This window comes from Polyodon spathula, chromosome 19 (assembly GCF_017654505.1).
Source record: "Polyodon spathula isolate WHYD16114869_AA chromosome 19, ASM1765450v1, whole genome shotgun sequence".
NCBI classification, from domain to species: domain Eukaryota; kingdom Metazoa; phylum Chordata; class Actinopteri; order Acipenseriformes; family Polyodontidae; genus Polyodon; species Polyodon spathula.
The window spans coordinates 2721067-2744571 of record NC_054552.1 but is presented as its reverse complement, the minus strand read 5'-3'; the positions used below and the strand labels follow the sequence as shown (position 1 = coordinate 2744571).

The 23505-nt window shown below is 36.4% G+C and overlaps 1 protein-coding gene across 5 annotated transcripts in view; it reads right to left on the bottom strand.

The window, feature by feature from the left end:
* The window catches only part of LOC121294891 (LARGE xylosyl- and glucuronyltransferase 2-like), a 123525-nt gene that overhangs the window by 99603 nt on the left and 417 nt on the right, over positions 1 to 23505 (bottom strand). The window lies entirely within an intron of this gene.

Here is a 23505-nt window from a genome sequence, read left to right as displayed (position 1 = left end):
GCTCAAACTATGATAACAGTAATGTAATGGGCTGAATGAAAGCTGCATAGCCTTTCCCAACGACAAAGGTGGCTGTAAGGGGAGGGGTTACTGATGGGTCTCGTTGTCGCATTAAATAAACACAGATTTAAAACAATGGCACATCATTCAATTGGGCCCCTGGAGTTTTGTATATTTTTTACAAAATGACTTGAATGCATGGTTTTATATTCTTAACCTTGGTACACAGCGGGCCTTGTGCTAACAATTCACACAATGATAGTATTTCAATCCACTGCGCTAAAATAATAACACTTGATCGCACCCTGCTAAAGCTCTCGTTTGCATACTTGAGTAATGAGATCGCCTCTACCCTTTTATGCCCGAATACATTCCCCAGTTATGTTTTCAATGGGGACAATAACAAATGATTTTTAGGACAAATTTTGGGGTCACAGTTTCAAACAAAAGAAAAGAAAAAAATAAATAATCTGTTTCAGCAAACAGTCACTTTAATTTGAATTATACAATTAATATGCCAGTTAGACTCAGCCAAAGGTCAGTGGTTTTAAAATCTGCAGCAGCAGCTTCAGAATGTGGGCTATTACTTTCATTTCACAAAAATGTAATTAGTACAGGATTAGGGAGGCTATAAGGGAAAACCAATTCCTACTTTTTGAAAGCATGCTTGTGATTTACATTCTTTTTATTTGATTAATGACTTTACAAGTCATAATTAAATGAAACATTTTATCTCTCTCTCTCTCAGCTCTTCTCTCTCTCTTTATTATTCAAAGAAAGGTCACTCATTACAGGAAAATAATTCCATCTAGGGTTTCTGTGATGTCACAAATTACGAGAGCAAAAGTCGAGTAATTTACAAACTGTCACAGAAACCCAAGATGAAATCGTTTTCCTGTAACGCACTGAAGAGGCCCGTCTATTATTTTGTATAATACATGGATACCCTTGTGATGCTAATATTAAAGAAGACGAGGTTCAGCAGTACAATTTGGGATTTTTTTTTTTTTAAATGTAGTGTTTCAGTGCTGTACAGATGTTCTATGTCGTTATCCGTTTAGTTTCTCTGAGATCCGAATGTGCCAGCTTTACTTTTTTTTTTTTTTTTTTTTTTTACAAATCCTCTCATTTACAACTAGTAATGACTTGTTTAAAAAAAGACAGGGTACCTACAAACCAACTCACTAACTTTCTGTAATCTGTAAATAAAAAATCAAACTTTCACTACCAGGACCTCCTGCAGCTTCACAGTTTCAAGTTCATACAAAAAGGAGATCTCGTTAATAAGTGAAAAACTACAGTGATGACAACATTAATAGTGTTTTTTTTTTTTTTTCTAATGGCTCAGGATGCAAATCCACCAATGGTTACTTACTTTAATATGGTTTATTGAATTAACAGATGAACATGCCCGTAAATGATTACATTATTTGAATTTGGCCGATGACCTTGCCCATTGGAGCTACTCTGGCAAAACTCTAACAATTAAATATATGAAATAGGTGACTAAACAAACACCGAATGATAAGGGCCATAGACGAAAGAGTAATTACATGGTTCCATGATTACATATTTGATTAGGGGATTGTTTATCCTTTCAGAAATACAACAAAGTTTCCAATGAAATATATTTCTGGAGTATATACTAGCTAGTAAATGCATGTAACTTAAAAACTAGAGGTTGAAGTTTGATCCAAGTTCCTTGTACTAACTGGTTCTTTTTTCATTTTTCAGTTTTTGAAAACCGAACAACGAACCAGTTTGTTTGTTGTTTTTTGTCGTTCAGTTTTTGAATAAAGAAATGAACAATGAACTGGTTCTTTTTTCATTTTTCACTTTAACTCTCAAATAATGGAAAAACAAACTGGTTACAACTGAAATGACAAATCCCATTGGGATGTGTCAGGCATTTAGAAATGGTACTTGTGACTGAGGGAGTGGCAGCAGTGCATACTGCTCTTCAGCGGACAAGTAAGTGAGCAGGCGAGCATTGAACTAATGGTTCTTTCTTCAATTTTCGGTTTGAAGTTTTTGAACAAAAAAAGTTAACATTGAACCAGTTTGTTTTTTTGTTTTCCGATTTTCAAAAGCTGATTTACAATTATTTAAACACAATAATGTAATATAACACTTTAGTCAAAAAAGAAGAGTAAGAAATGTTTTTGACCATCTTTAAAATTAATAAGTTAGTTATTTTGTCTCACTTGTGATAAATGTGTCCCAGCTCACTAATAAAATTCACTTAAAAACGGTTGACATTGTTGCTCCCAAAAAAATGAATTAATTTGTTTAAGTTCAGCATTCATGTTGCATTGCCGTGCAACAGCTTGAGTGAGGGCTTACTTATTCATTTTTTTAAAAACTACATTCTGTATCAACTCAATGGCAGGGCTTTGCAAGAATTACAAAAAAGTGAGTATTGACAAAATATTCCATCATTTGCAAAAAGGTGAAAACTCTATATGGATGAGCTAATCAAATATCCATTTTGGGGGGAAAACATCTATTATTATTATTAATATGCCTTCTTTAAAATAGCAGGCTACACTATAAGAAAGCAAAAAGGTTATGTTTTTTTGGACGGATATAAAATAAATTAAATAAAAATATTGCTATTACTACTGCTGTGCTTAAATTTGCTTCTGCATCCGAAGCCACGACCTTTGCGGACCGCTTTGCCCCAGGGACCTTCACCAATCAGATCCAAACAGCCTTCTGTGAGCTCCACCTCCTGATCGAGACCTGCGAACTGACCACCAGCCGCTGACTGAGGCTTTGTAGGTGAACATCCCCACGATCGCGCTGTGCAATACGTACCCCCCTCTGAGATATGTGGACATCTTGATTTCCTGCAACAGCAGTTCCTGTCTGCAGTGTCAGCTAAAGGAGCTCCAGCCACAGCCCCAGAGACCTTCGCAGATGATTGGAGTGCTCAGTGCGCCCCAGAGGTTTGGTCAGCTGCTCCCACTGCCCAGGCTTCCGAATGGGGCGGGACCACAGCCGATTGGTCCCAAAATCTGCAGCAGCTAGAGCAGGACGCATCTGTCCTGAGGAATCAATAAAACAGCTGTTTGATATATAAAAAATAAAATAAAACTACTACAACTACTAATAATAATAATAGATGTCCTCAACCTCAAAAACCGAGGCTGCCATGTGTATTTGAAAAAATTCCATTGCTGAGTGTGGATAAGCACAAAATGTTTAAATCCCCAGCGTATGTATATTACACACATTGGGGTATGTAAACTTTTGATGACATCTGTCTCTCTCCCTCTCTCTCGAACAGAGAGATTCAGAGAGAGGTTAGTTCAAAAATAAAACATCACCTGTTGAAGTCTCTCTCCAAAAAAAAAAAAAAAAAAACAAGTTTTATTTTGTAGTGGAGTTGCAAAAAAAAAAAAAAAAAAAAAAAAAAAAAAAAAAAAAAAAAAAAAAAGTATAAAATACACACAAAAAAAAAAAAAGTACAATTTGCTGTGTCTTGTATACCAAGAAAATTAAACAACTTTACTCCATGCTGTTTTTGGCTTAAACACACACTCATAAAACAAATAGCTGGGAAGAAAAGTGTGCAAAAAAAGCAAAAACCTTAAAACTATATTGCTGTAATTAATTTTTTATTAATAATTAATACTATAGTATCTTTCTATATATATACTATATATATATATATATATTATATCATATATTTTTATATATATATATATATATATAGATAGTATTGTAGATAGTAAACCAATGGAGCCCCACTTTTCAGAGTTGTGCCCCTTTAAGAACGGACCCAGGACATAAGAATGGATTTTTGAAGAGGCTTATGCGTGTTTGTAATAAAACACAAAATGAAACTCAAAAAACAGAAACAAAACCCCTAGCTCTCTCCTGGAGCTCAACGAAACATTAATATGTCTCTGACTACTACGCAGTGCTTGGCTAAGCCGTTTACCTGCAGCACAAAAACTTAAACTCACGCTGGCTTCACTCAGCACTTCACCTTCAATACAACTGGACGGACAGTGCCAAGGGACACGGGACGGACACACACACACACAAACACACACACACACACCACACACAACACACACACACAACACACACACACACACACACACACACACAACACACACACCACACACACACACACACACACACACCACACACACACACACACACCACACACAACACAACAGTGGCTCTTCACTCAGAAGCCCTGATCAGTCTGACTGCCTCTCTTAAATACCCTGCACCTGGCTGTAATTTGCAATTACCATCAGGTGCAGGGGATTAACTAAACAATAAAAACAATTAACAATTACAAAAACCCTTAGCCCAATTCACCCAACAGTGCATTCTCACCAACAGTTTTTAGCAGGGAGGAATTTTAACCCCCCTCCCTGCTATCTTACAATATAATAATATATAATATATATATATATATATATGAATATATATATATATATATAAAAAAAAAAAAAAAAATTATATATATAGTATGATAATTCTTACAATATAAGAAGTCACAATTTTCTAATGTAAGTAAGATCATTCAATGCCGTCTCCGGCACCAGTTTTGCTAAGCCGAGGTTTAAGAACATAAGAACATAAGAAAGTTTACAAACGAGAGGAGGCCATTCAGCCCATCTTGCTTGTTTGGTTGTTAGTCACTTATTGATCCCAGAATCTCATCAGCAAGCTTCTTGAAGGATCCCAGGGTGTCAGCTTCAACAACATTACTGGGGAGTTTGAATTCCAGGACCTCACAATTCTCTGTAAAAAAAGTGCCTCCTATTTTCTGTTCTGAATGCCCCTTTGTCTAATCTCCATTTGTGACCCCTGGTCCTTGTTTCACAGACAGCTGTGCATGTGTTTATTCATATACAGCATGTGGCTACTCAGGGAGTTTTTCGGGTTTAACCAGAATGCACAAAAAAGCATTCGGGGGAAGAAATCGGGTTAAATTGGGTACCCTAAAATCAGATGCCTCACATAATGAGATAAAAAAAAAAAAAAAAAAATGTACGTTTAACGGTATCAGCCATTGCTCATTGAAAAAATATAAATACAGCTAAATGACAGATGGTGATTGAAGGTTATAGAAGTGTGTGGACATGTTAGCCAATGGCAACACAGTAGCGCTTGTAACGGATGACATAAGGTTTGAAAATATATGAATCAGGCTCTAGAGGCTAAAGGGAAGCCCCCTATTATTTTAAAGTGAAAAGACTTTTTTTTTTTTTTTATTTTACAAAATGACACATAGTCTACCACCGCAGCCTCTAATGATGAGCAGTATAAAATACTGGCTCTATTTTATACTTGTAAGCTACTGTTTTGTTATCCAAACCCATATTTATATTTTATAAGCAAAAGATAAATTCCCTTAGAAATTCTCTCATAAAAAGCAAATGGCAGATATCAGGACATGGGGCCTGGAATTTGATGTTAACAAGGCCTCCTCCACACACCTGCATAGCAACCACTGATTCAGAGGTCACTTGGGGAAGTCAAAAATTGACAGTGAGCGTGAATGATGTAATTGATGATGATGTCACCATGTGGGAGTTCAAGGCCTTGCTTGGAAGATGACAAGTAGGTGAAACAAGCAGGGGTTGTGACACTAGCACTTCCTGTCTGATTATTAGGCATTCATTAAGTGCTAATGCGCTTGAACCCTGACCCTTGGCAAGATTTACATGTAAAATGCCTGTTTTTCCATCTCTCCAAAATTTCCCCAAGGTTATTTGCCTTAGGCAATTCTTGCTGCTAATTAAAGCTGAAGCTTGGAATTAGACAGGTCATTACATTTCGATAGGATAAATCGGGCTATTACAATACACAGGCACACCAATACCCCATTTGGAGAGCCACTCAATGAAAATACAACATGTCAGTCTGCTCATTTGTACTGAATTAGCAAGCGAAACAAAAGGTGAGTTTGTGTGTGTAATTAAACTGGACACATTAGGTAACTGGTAACCTGTAGAGGAAGTTCAGCCTGAGGCAACAGAATAGACTACAGCACAAAGTAGAGTACCTAGTACAGTATATCTCGATGCAGAATAACCAGCATTAATTAAATCTCCCATTGTGGCATGCTCTATTGAAACTAACAAACTGTTTATTTGTGGGCAGTCTCTGAGCAAGACTGAGTCTGGTGAAAATTTGTGCAATGGGGCAGGTGTGCATTGGTAATTTCGTTAAACCCTGAGATGCTGAGTTTGTCAAAGATTTGCATTCGCAATCTCAAACAATCTCAGAATACAGATTCCATGCTAAGGCTTTCTCAGAGATTCCAATGTAAAATATGCTGATGTGACATTAGAATGAGCGCAGAAAGATTAGCAAATGCTGATTAAAAGGACACATCGAGGGCGCTTAACAGATTCAGAGGGTAGCAAATTATTCCTTTAAATATACAGAGAACTTGTGGTTAATTTTAGCATGTTCAGCTGAACCAGGATTCTCATACAAGCGCTGGAAAATGAACTGCAAGAGAACAAAGGCAATGTCATTATGTCCCAATAGTTATTAGTCCATTCTAAAGGAACCAAGCTGGAACGTTCAACAAATCCATAGATTGACTAGATTAGAATCTCATTTACTGTCCAGATTTAGTTATTCATCCAGTCCAGAAAAACTACTGTGTGCCAGCAGTGATAGACACAGCCCTCACAACCCTCTTCGAATATCAGCCAATAAATGGCAATAAGTACAATCTGTATTAATGAATTACTTTATCTAGAAAACTGTAACAATCTGCACAGCTAGGTTGTGGTTTGGTTTATTGAATTAACCTTTCACCACACAGTTACTAATATGCAATCTACAGCATTGATAATATCCACATGAAACAATAAGAATACTAGAATACATCCAGACAAATCACTATTCCACCACAATGCCAGAGGACTACTAGAAATGAGACTTCTTAAAAAGGCCATCAACGTATCAAGCTGGAAAATAAATCTAATTTCGCAATGTAGCTCCAAAATCTGAACACTTATCACTTATCCAACAGCGCGATCCTGTAAAACAGGACACTACAGTATATTGTATTCAGTCATACTTCACTGTCCCATCGTATGGGACAGCATGGTAAGAAAAGAGAAAAACAATTTTGCCAAGTTCTTGTAAATGGAAAGATGCACGCAGGGTGATGAAGAAAACGGTCTCAGCCCCTAAGGCTTTTAGCTGAACAGCCACGGTAGCAGCTGTGTGCAACCATTCAAAATGCTTTTTTTTGTTAAATGGATTTGGAAAATCACAACCGCTGTCAACCCCACAGCGCCTTGCACGGACCGCAGTCCTCTTTCCAGAGCGCAGAGTCATGCCTGGGAAGATTAATAGGGAACCAGTGAACCAGCCGCCTCCTCCTACACTGTAGATGAAAAGAAAACAAGTTAAAAAAAAACTAATTGCTGGCCACTTCATTTGAGGATTTGAGGATTTCTGAAATAAGGTTATGTCAAATTTACTTTAGAGTAGCAAGCAGTTCTTTAACATCAGAGCGAATGGCTCAAGGAAGCGGACTGTAATTTGTAACACCATTCTGTACTGGTCAAGTACAAGTTATTTTAGTATAAAAAGAGCCGATTAGTTAGAAAATACAGCATAAACTATTGTGGCTTTGGTTATATCTTCATGTTATGTTAAGGTCAAAAATCTATATTTTATGTTGACTTCTAGCTTTATTTTAGTATACAGTTACTGCTGTACTTTACAGTCGAATTTACGTCAGTGGCCACAAACAACCCCCAATGTTCCAGTGGTTCTATGATCCATCTCGTTCAAGGACAGATATTTGTCATTAGTAGTCAGAATGGATAAGCAGCAGTAACAACTCTGAACAGTGAATTCAAGGTCTAATATGTATTCTGTAGGCAAGGTGAAGCAGAAGTTCCTGAATCACATGAATACTTGTTTACAAACACCGACACTTTATAACAGGAGCCAGTGGCAGGAAAAAAGAAAACTGGTATCCTGGTGAATACCCAAGGTCAGAATCCTTCACAATATCTCATTGTCGGGCACATATTTATAGACTTAATATATGTGAATAATACTCTGGCTCTTTACAATAGCTGCATTTTTTCAACTTACTACAAACGGCTTAATTTTTTTCCCTCACGAGAAACGTTGCCCTTATTATGCCAATAAGACAAAAACCAACATATTCGATTTCAAAAGTAAGTAAAAGGCTACTGGCCTGTGAGATCTGTGATAATTCCTCAGTGGCCTAATGGAGAATTGGCATTCTTTAACAAATTATGACAGCAATATTTTGTAGAGAAAACTATAATACCAGAAGTATAGATTAATACATAGAGATGGGTCTCTTCCAGTTAATTCTGCGCATAATGCATTTTATTCTCCTCTCTCACAATCAGTTCACTGTCTGCTCGATACACTCAGGAATAAAACTTCATTCTGTTAAAATTGCAATTTTTATTTCCATAATTGCTTATGGTCAGCTTCTTGGTATTAAAATATAGAATAGTGACGAACAGAAGTTTTGCTCTATTCTGAAGACATTTCTGACACTCCAGTACAATAATCATCATCCAGTTGTTTCTGGTGTTTGACAGTCAGTGGCTTGTCACAGGCAATATTAAAACGTCTCAAAAGCTCAGTTCTTTCAGGTTCTGCTCTGCTGGACACAAGACAGAATTAGTCATAACCATCTTTCACATAACGTTAAACTTATTCAACCTGAGGAGGTGTCACCTGGATGTGATCAGCAGCTGGGTTTAGAATTATGAATTCTACACTGTGAAAAGCACAGTATTGTATCAGAAATGATTGTACTTCATTCAACAATACTGTCCCGAGACTTGAATGATAAAATACATTTTTACACATGTGTAAAATTGGTCCACTAACACCATTGATCTGCCATTCATTAAAAATGAAACATTCCCTTCTGACCCAGTAGCAGAAATATTCACATACAATTCTTCTAGGCTATGAATCACTCATTTCCTTCCATAGGCTTCATGAGATAAACACCTTTCATTCACAGCAGATTCTGCTCTTGTGTGTCTTGCACAATTATTCTTATGCTTGAGAGTCTTGTGGATTCATTTATGTGCATTTCTGATTAAGGCCAATTGCACGTAGACAACAGACTGCCCCTGGCTGATCAAAATGAGTACACTTACTATTAGGTATATTATAGGTTTATATGGTCAGTATTCGGCTTTGTAAAATTGGAAAAATAAAATAAAAATTATGGCCAGTATGTACCCAAAGTTCATATAACTGGCAGCAGTAATGCAACCATTATTGTTGGCATTTGGAGAGAACAGGTGAGGAATAGAAGATGCCAACTTCTTAACAAGCTTGCCCACCAGCGATCTACTTTATGCTTGAGAGAGAGAACCAACCAACCAACTGTACAGGACTGCTTGAACAGAAATCCTTCCAAACACATTTAAAGCCATCTCTCAATTTACCTCTCCTTTGAAGGAAAATGAAAGCAAGCTCTAATCTAGAAGTCTCATCTCTGGGCAATGTCCAGGAGCAGGTACACGGGTCTAGGTATATTCTTTGGTTTTCCTGTAGTTTTGTTATACATCTCTTGATCAATGTTTTTGTGAGAAAAAAAAAAAACTTGCTAAACACAGGGGAGTATGTTATAGAGATGAAAACAAAAGCTGCTGTAAACATCACTTCATTTAGAAATACATCATATTGAACACCAAAAAACAACTCAAAAACATGTTGCCGAAACAATGAATCACGATCACAAGTGCTGAAGGTGCAAAGGCTGAGCTTGATCCCACAGATCTGCTTTACACTGAACAGCCAAAGTCAAATTTTATTCACTTGTGTATACTTGGAATAAATTAGGTCACACTTGCTTGCAAAGACGTTGGGTTAAAGCCAACAATAGGGCTTTTTAATTCACAGATATATGATAAAAGAACAGATCTGCCTGATTATCAAGGCTAATTTGATCCTCTGTTGTGTTGAATCACTGAAATAAAACAAATGCAGGTCTTGTCACTGGGTTTAGTAGCATATGCTTGGGTTACAACACTATGGATGCATGTTTAGAATCATTCATGTCATATTTATTTGCAATTCCTGAAAAGACCACTAAAAGTTTAAATTGTTAATTATTGCTTCTTTAAATGGTATCAGTTTCAGGTTCCTGCTATTCTTGTGCCAAAAAGATTACATCAGTTTTGAAATGCACACACACCCTTTAAATCACAGCAATTACTTTATAGGACAGAAATATTCTGCTCCAATAATTCTCCATTCCTGTCAATGTTAAGTAAAAGATTATAATTAGAAGTTTGGATACATAAGAGTTTGGGTTGACGGGTACTCACTGTCACATGCTGTGATGAGGTCCCAAGTTAAGGTATCATATATGCAGTACACCTTTGTGTCAAAGTAATTACAGAATGCAGCACCAATGGATCATCAAATATTAAACTCATGGGATACCTTCCGTGGTACGATTTGTTAGAATTACTTATTCAGGAACATTGGGGGATGTTTTATACAGCTAGGCTTTCGTTAGCGACCTGAGACTAACAACGGATAACACAACTGTTACTTACCAAACAATGAAGCTACCGTTTTTTGGGCACTGCAGTTTGAGAAGTGATCAGCTGCATTTTCCCTCACCAGACAATAATGCATCCTAATCATTAAATTCAATTAGCACAGTAGTATTTAACTAAGCAACTGTGTTAGTCTACTATTATCAGTAGATCCAGAAAACACACTGTGCGACTCAATTTAAAAAACATTATGTCAGTTGACACCTCAGCTGAGCATTAAAAGCTAGTGGCAGTGTAAGTTGCAGTCTATAGCCATTGTTAAATTGTTTTGTTTTGGTTTTTTTTTGTTATGATCCAACCCCCTTTGCAGGGTTCAATAGTACATTTTATCATGGGTTTTATTTAAAGTATTTAACCTATGGTTAATTACATAATGGCTCAGGGGAGTGCTAGGAAAGACATTACACGCACACACACACACACATATACATATAAACTGGTGCTGTGGACCTGCTTTTCCATCCTGTTTAAGCTTGCATATCGAGGTCAGCTGGAAATCAGTGACGCCACCAAACTGATGCAAGGATACAGCCACAGCTCCAGGCCTCTGCCATATACTGTGATGAACAAAAACTCAGCAAGGTTTATACGGAAAAAAGCGAAACCAACAAATATCTATTTCCATAGATAGGTGCGCTTTTCAAAATTAGTTCATCCAGGCTATTACACCTTAGATACAGTACCTAAACCTGCGTGTAGGGTTTTTTTTCTCTCAAAAATGGCAATCTGCTCTATGTAACTTAGTGTCAGAAACACAGCATTTCTAATGCATGGGTTTACCCTGCAGTGGTATGCAACACAGACAGTGCTTCTTGTGAAAATGAAAAAATAAATACTGTTTCCAAATATTATACTGTAAACAATTTTATTACATTAGTCATGCATTCGAAGTATTTTGCTCACACAACCTAACATAAAAATAAATAAATAAAAAACTGATTAAATATGGGTTAATGAGAATGAAATACAGCATGGTAGCGAAATCACAGATGAAAACCATGGCTCCCATCCAGGTGTTCAGCTGGCAGAGCCATCAGGTAGAGTGGACCCCCCCGAACAACAGCTGTGTTTGCTGCTCTAATTAGTGTTACTTAGTTTCATCTAATTACATCTCAGAGGGTCTACAATGTTGGGATCACTCAGTATCTGGGTGGGCGACCCCAGAAAGTGCAGTCAGCAGGGGGCACTGTTCAGCCTGGGCAAGCGTGCAGCCAAATAGACATTAATACCTTCCTATTCTTCGGTACTGGCACCTGCTGCTGAGCACGGTGTTTGTGAGCCGATAAGGAACAGAAATAATTTCAACCAAAGGGAAGGCACAGACTTGTAATTACAGGTAGTTAGATACATGTGCTGGGAATTGGTAATATGTGTAATCCTCATGGCGAGTGTTATGTGTCATCACTAGCAAGTGTATTACTAGACTGAAATAAATCTGATTTTAGACTATAGGATTATCTATATATAGATATATATATATATATATATATATATATATATATATATATATATATATATATTCTATTCCTCCCTCTTTCGAATTGAGATCTTAATGTAGCAAGCATAACTCTCGAATTACAGTCGTAATGTCTCGTTTAGTTACAAGAGCCAATTTAAAGCGAAAGAAAAATTTCGCCAAAAAGCTTCTACATTCAAATTTTTTAAAAGTCAAAGTACAGCAACTGCATACGTTTTCAAAGTGTTTTGATTAAATTACGCTGACATTTGTGTGTAGTGTATTATATATATATATCATATATATATATATATATATATATATATATATATATATATATATATATATATATATACACACACACACACACACACACACACACACACACACACACACACACACACACACACACACTGTGAGAGATACTTTAGAGAGAGAGACAATGAAATGGAAACAGTCAATATGTGAATGCATACTGTACATGCATGCAACTGTTATACAAAGCTCTAGAAAAAATAGTATGATCAGGTGATAGGCAAAATGAATTCAAACCTTCACACTATGGGTTGTTGACCGGTCTAAAACCCTCTCCGCAGTAGCAGAAAAGCTTTTCACATTTTTCAGTAACATCTCCCACCCTATAATTGATTTAGAAATCCTGGACTGCTGCAAACTTTCATCTGGCATCTCAAAGAGTAGCCTCTGTGCCCATCAATCAGCCCACGTGCCCCACGGTCACTGCTGATCATTCCTTATATTGTTAACTGAAAGACCCCAGCTCCTTCAGACTGATGAGATGACTGGGAGAAGATTCAGTCCATTACAGCTCCAATACTCTCAAATTTATGGCCTTTAAAATATTGTTGATTCATGACAACATGAACGCGAATAGAAAATGTTCCAATTATACTATTTCTCTCACCTTATGGTACTCCCCCTTTACTGTCTACTGCACCCTTTTGAAAGATATTTCTTCAAGGCATCAGTCTATCAATAATTTCCTTTTTGTTTTGTGTTTAAACTAAGGGCCACCATTGACCAGCCATCTTGAACAATTATAAAATATGTGTTGGTACTGTAGTCGTACCTGGGTACGAATCACCTCAAGGGATCTGGGAGACTGGGAGAAAGGCTACCAGTACTTCTTGACATTACACTCTTGACATTTAAAAGAAGACCACATCTACTGAAAGAGACAACGTCTTTAATCACTAACATCAGTATGCCATCTCATACACTTCAACTGTGATAACTCCAGTTCCACAATGATCAGGAAATGGTATCCAAGCTGCTGATAGGCAGTTTTTTTTTTTTTTTTTTTTTTTTAGTAAGTAAAAATAAAAGCAAACATGGCAGGGCTTGGTATCCTTTTACCGATCTCCAGATATTTTTCTTCAACAAAGGAACAGTCAATAATCATTTTTGTAACTTGGCATGAAGCAGACTAGGGGATTATTATCACCAGCACAAAAGCATTCAAGTTACCAGCTTAGCCTTTTTTGACATTCAAGACCACATAAGTAAAAAAATCTCCTCCCCTTCAAATAGGTTATAAGAATAATGGACTTTCACAACCACAGAGCTAAGTGCTTGTTGAAAACAGAATAAGGTGCTGAACAATTTAATATCAAACAAAAAACAGGTTGTTCATGTTTAAATGTAGGTGCTCTTGCTATTCTGAGAAAAATAACCCTGACAACAGTAACCATGTCTGGTCTGTGTCCGAGAGGTAGACTGATGTAAACTGTGCTCCTTATGAAGTCTACAGCCGCAAACCATCTCTTTTTTAATGTACAAACTCAACAGTGAAAACAGTTGTGTGTCTATTGAATAAGAAGAAATCTGTTTTCACCAAATCAACAGAGCTTCATTTAAAAATAAAAACAAATAAACAAAAAAAAAAAAAAAAAACACTTCATAAAGGATTACATTCTTCAGAGAGCCGTTGTCTTTTTAAATTAAATCCGGCATGTTATTACTTTTTTTCCCCCTCTCAATAATTTCATAAATGTAAATTTAAAAATATATTAATATTTTAATCTCCTACTTTGTGGGCAAAAAGTGATTGAACACAAATTTCCTGTGCCTTGTTGCTGAAAATTAAAATAATCTCTTATTGCATTCTCGTTTCAGAGGAAGGGGGGAGGAGGGCGGGATGTTAATAAAGCACACCAGGAGGGTGGCATTCCTGCGAGGGAAAGGATATGACAAGAGCCAGAAAACGTGATCAAAGACGGGGAATAAAAAGAAATCAAGCACTGTAATTTGCACACATTTAAACCCAGATTCCGATCAGAGAGAATAATTAGAGTTTGTTCATTTTCAGCTTTGTTTATGTGGCATCCTCCCTTCAAAGGCGTTACCTGGGGATACAGCTAGAGAATGCTCCAGGGATCTGGAACACGGAAGCAGGAGTCATATTATAAGCTGAAATAAACCAACTAATACAATGCTACAGTTATTGGAACACTGGAAGAGTTTACTACCTTTTCTTTACATTCAACTTGATTTCATGTTTACAGTACAGCAAGAAATGTTACAAATCCAGTTCTTTATAGATGATAGACTGTCTTGCACCTTCAAAAACATTAATTTCCATTTCAAGTTCTTCCAGTTTCAGCACATATGCTCACCTCCATTTGATCTCTCTCCGGGGTATTATTTCTATCCCTCCTAATGTATCATCAGAAGCTGAAGCAAAACATTCTTGATAAAAAAATTTAAATAAAAGGGAAGAGATTCTTTGATAAAAATTGTATTTTTTTAAAAGGGGAGATTTCTATATTCATATATATATATATATATACATATATATATATATTACAATTATATCTTATATATTATATATATATATAATATATATAATACATATTATATAATCTGTAAATTACAACCACCTGGGAGTTCCATTATAAGTTATTATTATTATTATTATTATTATTATTATTATTATTATTATAAAATTTTAGTCTTCAGAAGTTAAACTGCTGCATGTGCACAATATAAAGTGAAATACTAGCATAGAAAGCATATCAGAATTATAAAATCATATTTCAAAAGAGATTTGTCAAATAATTTGTAATACAATCTGGATAAATTATTAAGCAGTGGTTTATGCTGTAGGTCCTCAACTCAATTTCTGCGCTTTAATCTCCTTGAGAAAGGCAATCTACCATTACATAGTTTAATAGGAAATTTTCCAGAATTGAGGTGGGGAGGTTGCCAGTATTTCAGAATGAATTTCACCAGCAGCAGCTTTACATTACAATTTGCTTCCAGCTTAGTGCTATAGATTCTCTTACTACTGCACTTGTAGCAATGCAGGTGGTAAAGTTTTAACACATTATTATTATTATTATTATTATTATTATTATTATTATTATTATTATTATTATTATTGTCAATCAACACCACTATTACAAATAAGTGAAGTTCATTATTTTTTATGCTATGTATGCAAATGTTTATAAAAGCATTTCAATGTCACTGTTCATTACATTTGTAAAGCATCCAGTTTGTTTTTGCATCTTATTCAACCTTATTAACAAAAGAGGTTTTCATCATTCAACAGACAGATTTGCCAGTAATGACTGCAATCTTCCCAAAGGATGTTTGATGGTTTATATAAATGAAACGCAAAGAAAAAAAGAGTTTTCACAACAGCACTTCCCCTGCGACACAGCCGACTGGATGATAACAATGACAAGACCACATCCAAAGAGAGAATGATCACAGGGTTTCACATCAATTGAAGGCATAATTGAAAAATTACTTTCTTGAAAGATCAGAATATGTAACAATTATACCTAACTAATGAAGTGTAAGTCTAGCGGTATTGACCAAGGGTAGAAAAAGGTTGTACTCATTGATCCGAGTGTGGAGAGGCTGAAACAGTTAATGAAACTAATTTCCTTTGTTTGATGCATGCTGCACACATCTATTGATTCACAACACACTATAGACATAGCCATCTATTAACCTGGTTACCAGATGGGTCATTTTGTTTCACTGCATTTTCAAAAAAAAATTCTATTGCACTGCATCATTCTTAATTTTGTTGATATAGTGTTTTGGGTTTTTTTTTTGTAGCAATATCACTGTGGTCATTATTGGGCTAAATATGATTTGAAAGCAGGCTTTTGCAGACCATATTCTGAAGAAACTTTATTTAGCCAAAAGGGAAAAGAAACAGGAACCAGCACCTTATAAAACAAAGGCGTGATTAAACTTGCTTGCTATTGTGTGAAGTAACTATGCTAAATTAATTTTGCCTGGACCAAAATTTATAGCCCTGCAGAATAAAAAACAATCAACTGCTTTTCAACAGAAGCATGTAGTTATTTTAGTTGTGCTGCAGCAGCTGTCTGCCAAGCTGCTAACAGCTAATCCATTTTTTATTTATGTCGCCTTCCAGCTTTCAGTTGTCAATATTAGGTTTGCAAAGATCCTCTTGGGCTGGAGTTCGGTACTGTGCAAACAACGCTGTGCTCACGAGAACAGCCGACACTACAAAGCAGCGGGATAGAACGTCGGCTTGCCTTGGCCTTTAAAACAACCAAGCAGTGAACGGGCATCTACCCAATATAAAATAACTAACCTGCTCAGAAACAGTTTGCCAGTAAGCTTTGCACATGGTGATGGCGCATTGTATTGCATTCATACTGTCCAAACAAGGGAGCTGACTGGTATTGCCGGCTCTAAAAAGTACTCAGTTGGAGACGTGTTGAAACATTCTGATAACAGCTCAAAATAACAGCACTGACACGGTGTGCTCTTTACTGTCCGTATCGCTATTTAAATCAACATCCAGTTCCTCCCAGGGAAATCTGAATGGGTCAGTTCTTCTCAAGTCACAGAAACACTTCTTTCATATACCCAGCTTGGCACCATGCAAAATGCATTTCCTGCACTAGGAAAAAAATATAATTAAAAGAAATATAATAAGGCTGATATTAAATATTTTACAGTTTTACTAACATATGTTAGACAGTGCTCTATTATTTAAAGCAGTGCAAATAAAATTAAGGGGAATGTCAGTCAGAACATACCCAAAGGCACTAGCGTCAAATGCTATTGCTTGTGCTGTGGCAGAAACCTGCTACGGAATCACATCACTTGTTTGTTGCAGATTAATTCCCTAGTAGGTTTCCTTAGAGTTTCTCTGAAGATAAGAATAATAATTACCAGTTCTCAGTACCGTCAACCTTGGGAATCCATTGCGACTCATTTCTATTTCCAGTAATGTTGCTTAATATATCACCAGGTCAGACGTCTGCTGCCGAACTTTACTCAACAAGCATTAAGCTTACCAGTAAATGAATCCACTTACATTATGCATTTACTCGCATGCTGTATCAATACAGGCCTCTGTAATAAAATAGTACAGTAATTTTACCACTGAACACTCTCAGGTTCCAATAAACTTCAGGTCATTGCTGCAATTATATTCTACATAGTTACAGACAGTATTCCAGGATTCTGATTGGGCACCCTTATGCTTGTTGCTTATCCTTGGACGCAAAAGTGTACTTGAGTTGACATTTAGCACTCAGTGACTAGACTAAATTCACTGACACAATGAAAATGAAAACAGAAATTGTGTATTTAAGCACAGTGGGCAATGCAAGCAATGAAGAACAGCATCATGGGTGAATTTAGTTAGTGAATGGTAGTAAACTGAAGTATCTACAAGGTTAAACTTTATCCCGATTCACAAAAGGGTTAATATAAATATTTAAAGTGTGCTACAGTATTTAAAGAGAGTGTTAGGAAATACAAATTGAATATACTATGATTAAAGAAAACAGTCTTCATAAAGCAGTCTTTAAATAAAATGTGAGTCTTTAACTCCTATTTTTTTTAAAAGACAAAATTCCATGGAAAACACTTTCAGAGTGCTTTAAAAACCATGAATAGCAGAACTTGGTTTAATTTTCTAATTTTTAAAAAAATATTTTAAAAAAATCAGTAGTTTTTTTTCTTAAAAAAAAAATAAGTTAATGAAAGACTAAAGAGTAAATGCTTTGACAATTTAGTCCTTAAGAGTCAACCAAAAAAGTGAAATGAAATGTTATTATTGTTCCCTATATTAGGCCTTGTAGTTTCCTTAGAGGCACATAAGAGGTCCCACAGGGATTTTGTAGTTCAATACCTTTCAGTATAGTTAAATCAATCTGGATGCCACCCCATCCATAACACTGCAAAATGCAAACTTTTTTTGAAAAAAAAAAAAAAAAAAAAAAGGTCACAGAAATAACAAATGCTAGTGTCAGGGGCAAACAAAAAAATAGGACTCCTGGTGTAATAGACTTAAAGAGAAAACTGCAGAGTTTAGTCCCATGACAAAAGACACAAGCGTGATCTAAAAGTGATTCAGAACAGGCACAGGGTTTAAAGCACATGGGACCACAGCAGCAGAAACATTCTAAGCTTACTTGTTTATAGAAACAAAATAAAAATTACCTCCACCAATAAGAAAATCAATCATTCTTGATGCAAGACCTCTTGTGGCTTGCCTGAGGGGGATAGTGTCATAAAAATGCTGGGTCCAATCTGTATCACAAACCTTCAGTCTCGGATCAGACCTTAATGTTTCAGAATGAAAGCCACAGTTGATAAAGTGCCCTGTCACACTGCATAAAAAATATATATATATATATATATATAATATATATATATACACACACACACCACACACACACACACTTGACTGAGAGGCAAATCATTATTTTTTTTACTTTGTTTTTTTATTAGCATGTTGAACCCAGAGTCATGTCAATGTTAAATATGAATTTCACAGATCACTTAGGCCCGGCTGATGTTGTCCCTGAACAGCATATCATTATGCTAAACCAGGTACAGTGCATCTCTCTCCTGTCAGAGAATTAAAAGAGTCTCTGCTGTACATCATCTCAACAATACAGCAGTGCTTTGACCCTACGCAGCTGACAATGCGGGTTTGCATTCAGATATTGCGAGACAAGCATACATGTCACATCTCCCAATTTCATCAGAACAATAGCCAATCTCTTGTGATTCCCCAGCAGCGAGGCAGAGGCATCTGCTCCAGCTATTACTCTATCTCTACGCTACTGTTACTGCAGCACAACTTTTCAGAATCACAATGCCCTTTCTTCACTTCCCAGTATCAATTGAGCTTCTACGGGTATCACGTTATTTCCCAGTATTGCAGCACTAATCAAGAGACTATCAATAGCATATTTGCAGCTTAGCCTTTGGATTTTACATCTTTGTCATTTCTGCCAATGAACCCTATCAGATCGAGATTGGTTACAAAATACACTGAAACACTCTTTTTGTGTGTGTGTGTGTGTGTGTGTGTGTGTGTGTGTGTGTGTGTGTGTGTGTGTGTGTGTGTGTGTGTGTTTCATGCTAATAATTGGTGTATTATATCACATGGGCCACTGGCACACAGCAGCTCTTGTGATATTATTAGATTAACACTTGAGTTTAAGGATGCACAATATTACTGGAGAGTAATGCTTGTTTTAAATCATTTTTGACATGATTGGCAGAAAATGTATTATATAATGCATATATTTAACAATCACTTATAACTGATATGTCTTGCTGAGATTGGGATAAAACAATATAAATATAGCTCACTTCTTGGGAATAAAACCTGTTCTTTGCTTTATTGTCTTAAACCCAAACAACTACAAAAAGATACATTTTCATTCATGGGCACAGCGGAGTATTGCTGTATGTGGTGGGCTTGGTTTATTTCCGAATGTTTCTTTCTGTTTTGAAAATGGCTACATTGTGTTATTATAGTTTGTTTATTTTAAATACTGTTGGGAAACTGGAGGAAGATAATGAAAGGCTTTGAGCAACAGTGCTGAAACTAAAACCGAGACACCCCTAGAACAAGAGAGATGAATGCATAACCATGGTGGATTAGAAAATGCCAGCCTTTTTTTTCATTCAATATCTAACATTTGGAGAAAAAGGACCATTTTCATGCCTTTAAATTGCTTCCCTGTAACTGCAGCCGTCTCCAGTTATTCAGCACTGCATTTGTTTATCTAATCACCCTTAACCTAGCTATTTAATTCAGCTACTGTCATCCCGCCCAGGCACTACGAGCAGCTTTCACAGTGCAGATACCAAACAAATTGCTAATGCTTTTCTAGAGGGTTTCTTGTCATTCTTCTGCAGTTATATAAAGAGTAATGATAATAATTATAAAACATACACTTGCCCTGGCTTCTCTTTGACCAAAGCATGACATTTATCACTTACCTAGACCGTGGTTTCAAATTTCTCTAGGTTCTAAAAATTATCACTGCTGCTTTTTTTTTTTTTTTTTTTTTTATAGTGTTACTTTTGTGATAAGGAATTTTGGTACCTGGGGAAACCAGAATGCCCAGTCATTGAATTTCAAAAGTATTTGTTCAGAAAGGGCTTACAGCAGACGAGTGGTCTTGTAAAGACTTGCAGGAGTCCAATCAATTGAGCTAAACGAGGTTTTGAAGCCAGCACATTCGGTGACCGTAAAGTGTGGTCTCCAACAGTAACTGGCCTTACTCTTTATTTTAACATGGCTAGCCAGCTGAATTTAGCATGAAGTGAAGCAGTGGGAGGACTCAGAAAGCAAGCTCAAACTATGATAACAGTAATGTAATGGGCTGAATGAAAGCTGCATAGCCTTTCCCAACGACAAAGGTGGCTGTAAGGGGAGGGGTTACTGATGGGTCTCGTTGTCGCATTAAATAAACACAGATTTAAAACAATGGCACATCATTCAATTGGGCCCCTGGAGTTTTGTATATTTTTTACAAAATGACTTGAATGCATGGTTTTATATTCTTAACCTTGGTACACAGCGGGCCTTGTGCTAACAATTCACACAATGATAGTATTTCAATCCACTGCGCTAAAATAATAACACTTGATCGCACCCTGCTAAAGCTCTCGTTTGCATACTTGAGTAATGAGATCGCCTCTACCCTTCTACTGTTCATTGTAAAAGTAAGTGGCTAAATCAATGGTAGCTTATATCACTACAGTATTGCTGTGGAGAAGCGATTCCCCACATAAAGCACCAAACTAGGGCAAAAAGATTCTAGCACTACCAGAAAGGATGACAGGGGGTGCTGTTTGTTTTTAATTCCTACTGCAAGAACTGAAGCATGTACAGGGGCTGCTTTTCCTAACATGCAGATTTTCAGTAATCTTGTTGGCCACGCTTACTATGTTTCCTTACTCTGCATCCCTCTCCTTCCACCTCCACAGCAACAGGGCAGAGATGTCAATTTTGCAGCCTCAACTGTATCTGCTATAGCGAGTTCAAACTACCCCATGACGTTTTGCTCTTGCTCCTCAACCTACAGAATGGACCACAGCTACCTCTATAAGGATGCAATGTGAGTTTAGTCTGCAAAGTCTGATAACTGAGCGATATAGTTTATTGTATTCAATTTTTCATGCAGTACAACGGACACTGCTGTGAGATGGCAAATGCATTTTAATAATAACTACTCAACCCCACAGTCTCCCTTGATTTTATACATTAATGTCGCCCCACATATTCCATACTATTAAAATCAAACCTCTTATCATATAAAATTGCTGGGTTTTTTTTCTTCTTCTTCACATCTTCCCCACAGGTATCAATTTTACCTTGAAACATAAGCTTGGGGGTAATATAAAAGGAAAATCAGACATACAAGTTGAAAATGCATTTTCATCTTCAGGCAGTATACAGTCTTTGCTCCAAATATGTTGCGTCTTACATCCCCCCCCCCAAGGAAGGAAACTTTGCTTAACATATCTTCATTATAACATATCTGCATTATAACATATTACCCTAGCTAGTAGCTCTTTTGTAAAGAGCTGTCTATAACCTTCACCTCTGTATATCTCTTTTGAAACTGCAGCCACACTTTACTGAAATGCCAGCAACAACCATGGCTTTAGGTATGCTTTTAAAAGAAATGTAAAACAAATAATAGGTTTAAAATATAGAACCAAAATATTACGGTAATGGTAGTTATAATAAATAGACAAACATGAGCAGTTAAACTTATTAAAATTAAGCTTATTTGGATATGTATGGGAATTGTATTTTACTTTATTTTTAAGAGATTAGTTTGTAACCAACAGGTCGGATAATTTTACCATGCTCGTCATATACAACATCCTTGCTCACGCTTTCCATTGTGCGACAAATACTTTAAGTGCTTTGTTTTTACTAAATTGATTAGCCGTATTGGGAAACACGAGGGACATGTTTACTTAATGCAGGGTCAGAGGCAGTTATATTTGGCAATTATAATTGTGTTCCTGTGGGTAGGAGTGATGTGACGTTTTCTGTACCAATAAAATAAACTGAACGACTGCAGGTTCTCATAAAACACAAGAAGCCGCTTTCGGGCAGAAGGACTTATGAAATACAACATTGGCTTTGTAAGGTGTGGAAATGTAATTAATAAAAATTGTAAACTGCTTAAAGGCAAAATAAATAGAATAGAATAACCCCCCCCCCCCCCCCCCCCACACACACACACACACACACACACACATATAGATAGATAGATAGAGACACAGGATTTCTTAAACTTGAACACATCCCCAAGAAAAAAAATCATAAAGGCAAATTAACGTATATTAAGCATAATAATCTCGAGTATTTCTAAGATGCATTAGAAAATGGTAACCTGTATATGTGAGGCTAATATTCATACCAGCACAGATGACGGCGTATAAATGACAATCGTAAATGTCAAATATGGGTTATGCAAAAATGAAGAGCGGAGTTTGCTGAACCGCCGCGCTGTAGCGAAACAGCGATGTTGTGAATATCCACTCATCACAAATACAAAGCCACTGCTACGGCTCTAGAACCCAAACAACAACAACAAAACAACAATTAACATTCGGGACTAATCGCGCTGCTCCCTGTGTTTAAGAATTAGTAGCTTATGGTCCGCTACTGTTTGAACCTGCAATCGGTAGACTGATTTTTTAACGCGAATTTATCACTAGCCAACCATCACTATATATGCATATCTTAAGTCAATCCGTTCTTTTGCATCTGAGTGCATACAATTGAAACTATTTTAAACTACCATGACACCTTCGATATTGTTTAGTTTACAATAGACTGCTTTTTTAAAACTTTACATTCAAGTATTAAGTGCAAATGTGAAATAGTTTACTGCACTGTAATCTGTGCTAAACTGTAATCTGTGCTAAAATGAACAACAATAGATCTTTAGGATTTAAAATATAAGCAGCATTAACCCTAACCCTAATACATTAAATAAAAAGTTAACAATCAAAGAGAAAAAAAAAAAAAATCAGTCTGACCCCCCCCCCGTGGCATCCACAAGCCTTATAGGATATAAAAGGGTTAGGCATGGCACTGGGAGATAAGACTGATAATGTCTTTGATTGTTAACTTTTTAAATGTGTGTGTGTACACACAGAAACTCCTCTGTAATACTAAAATAA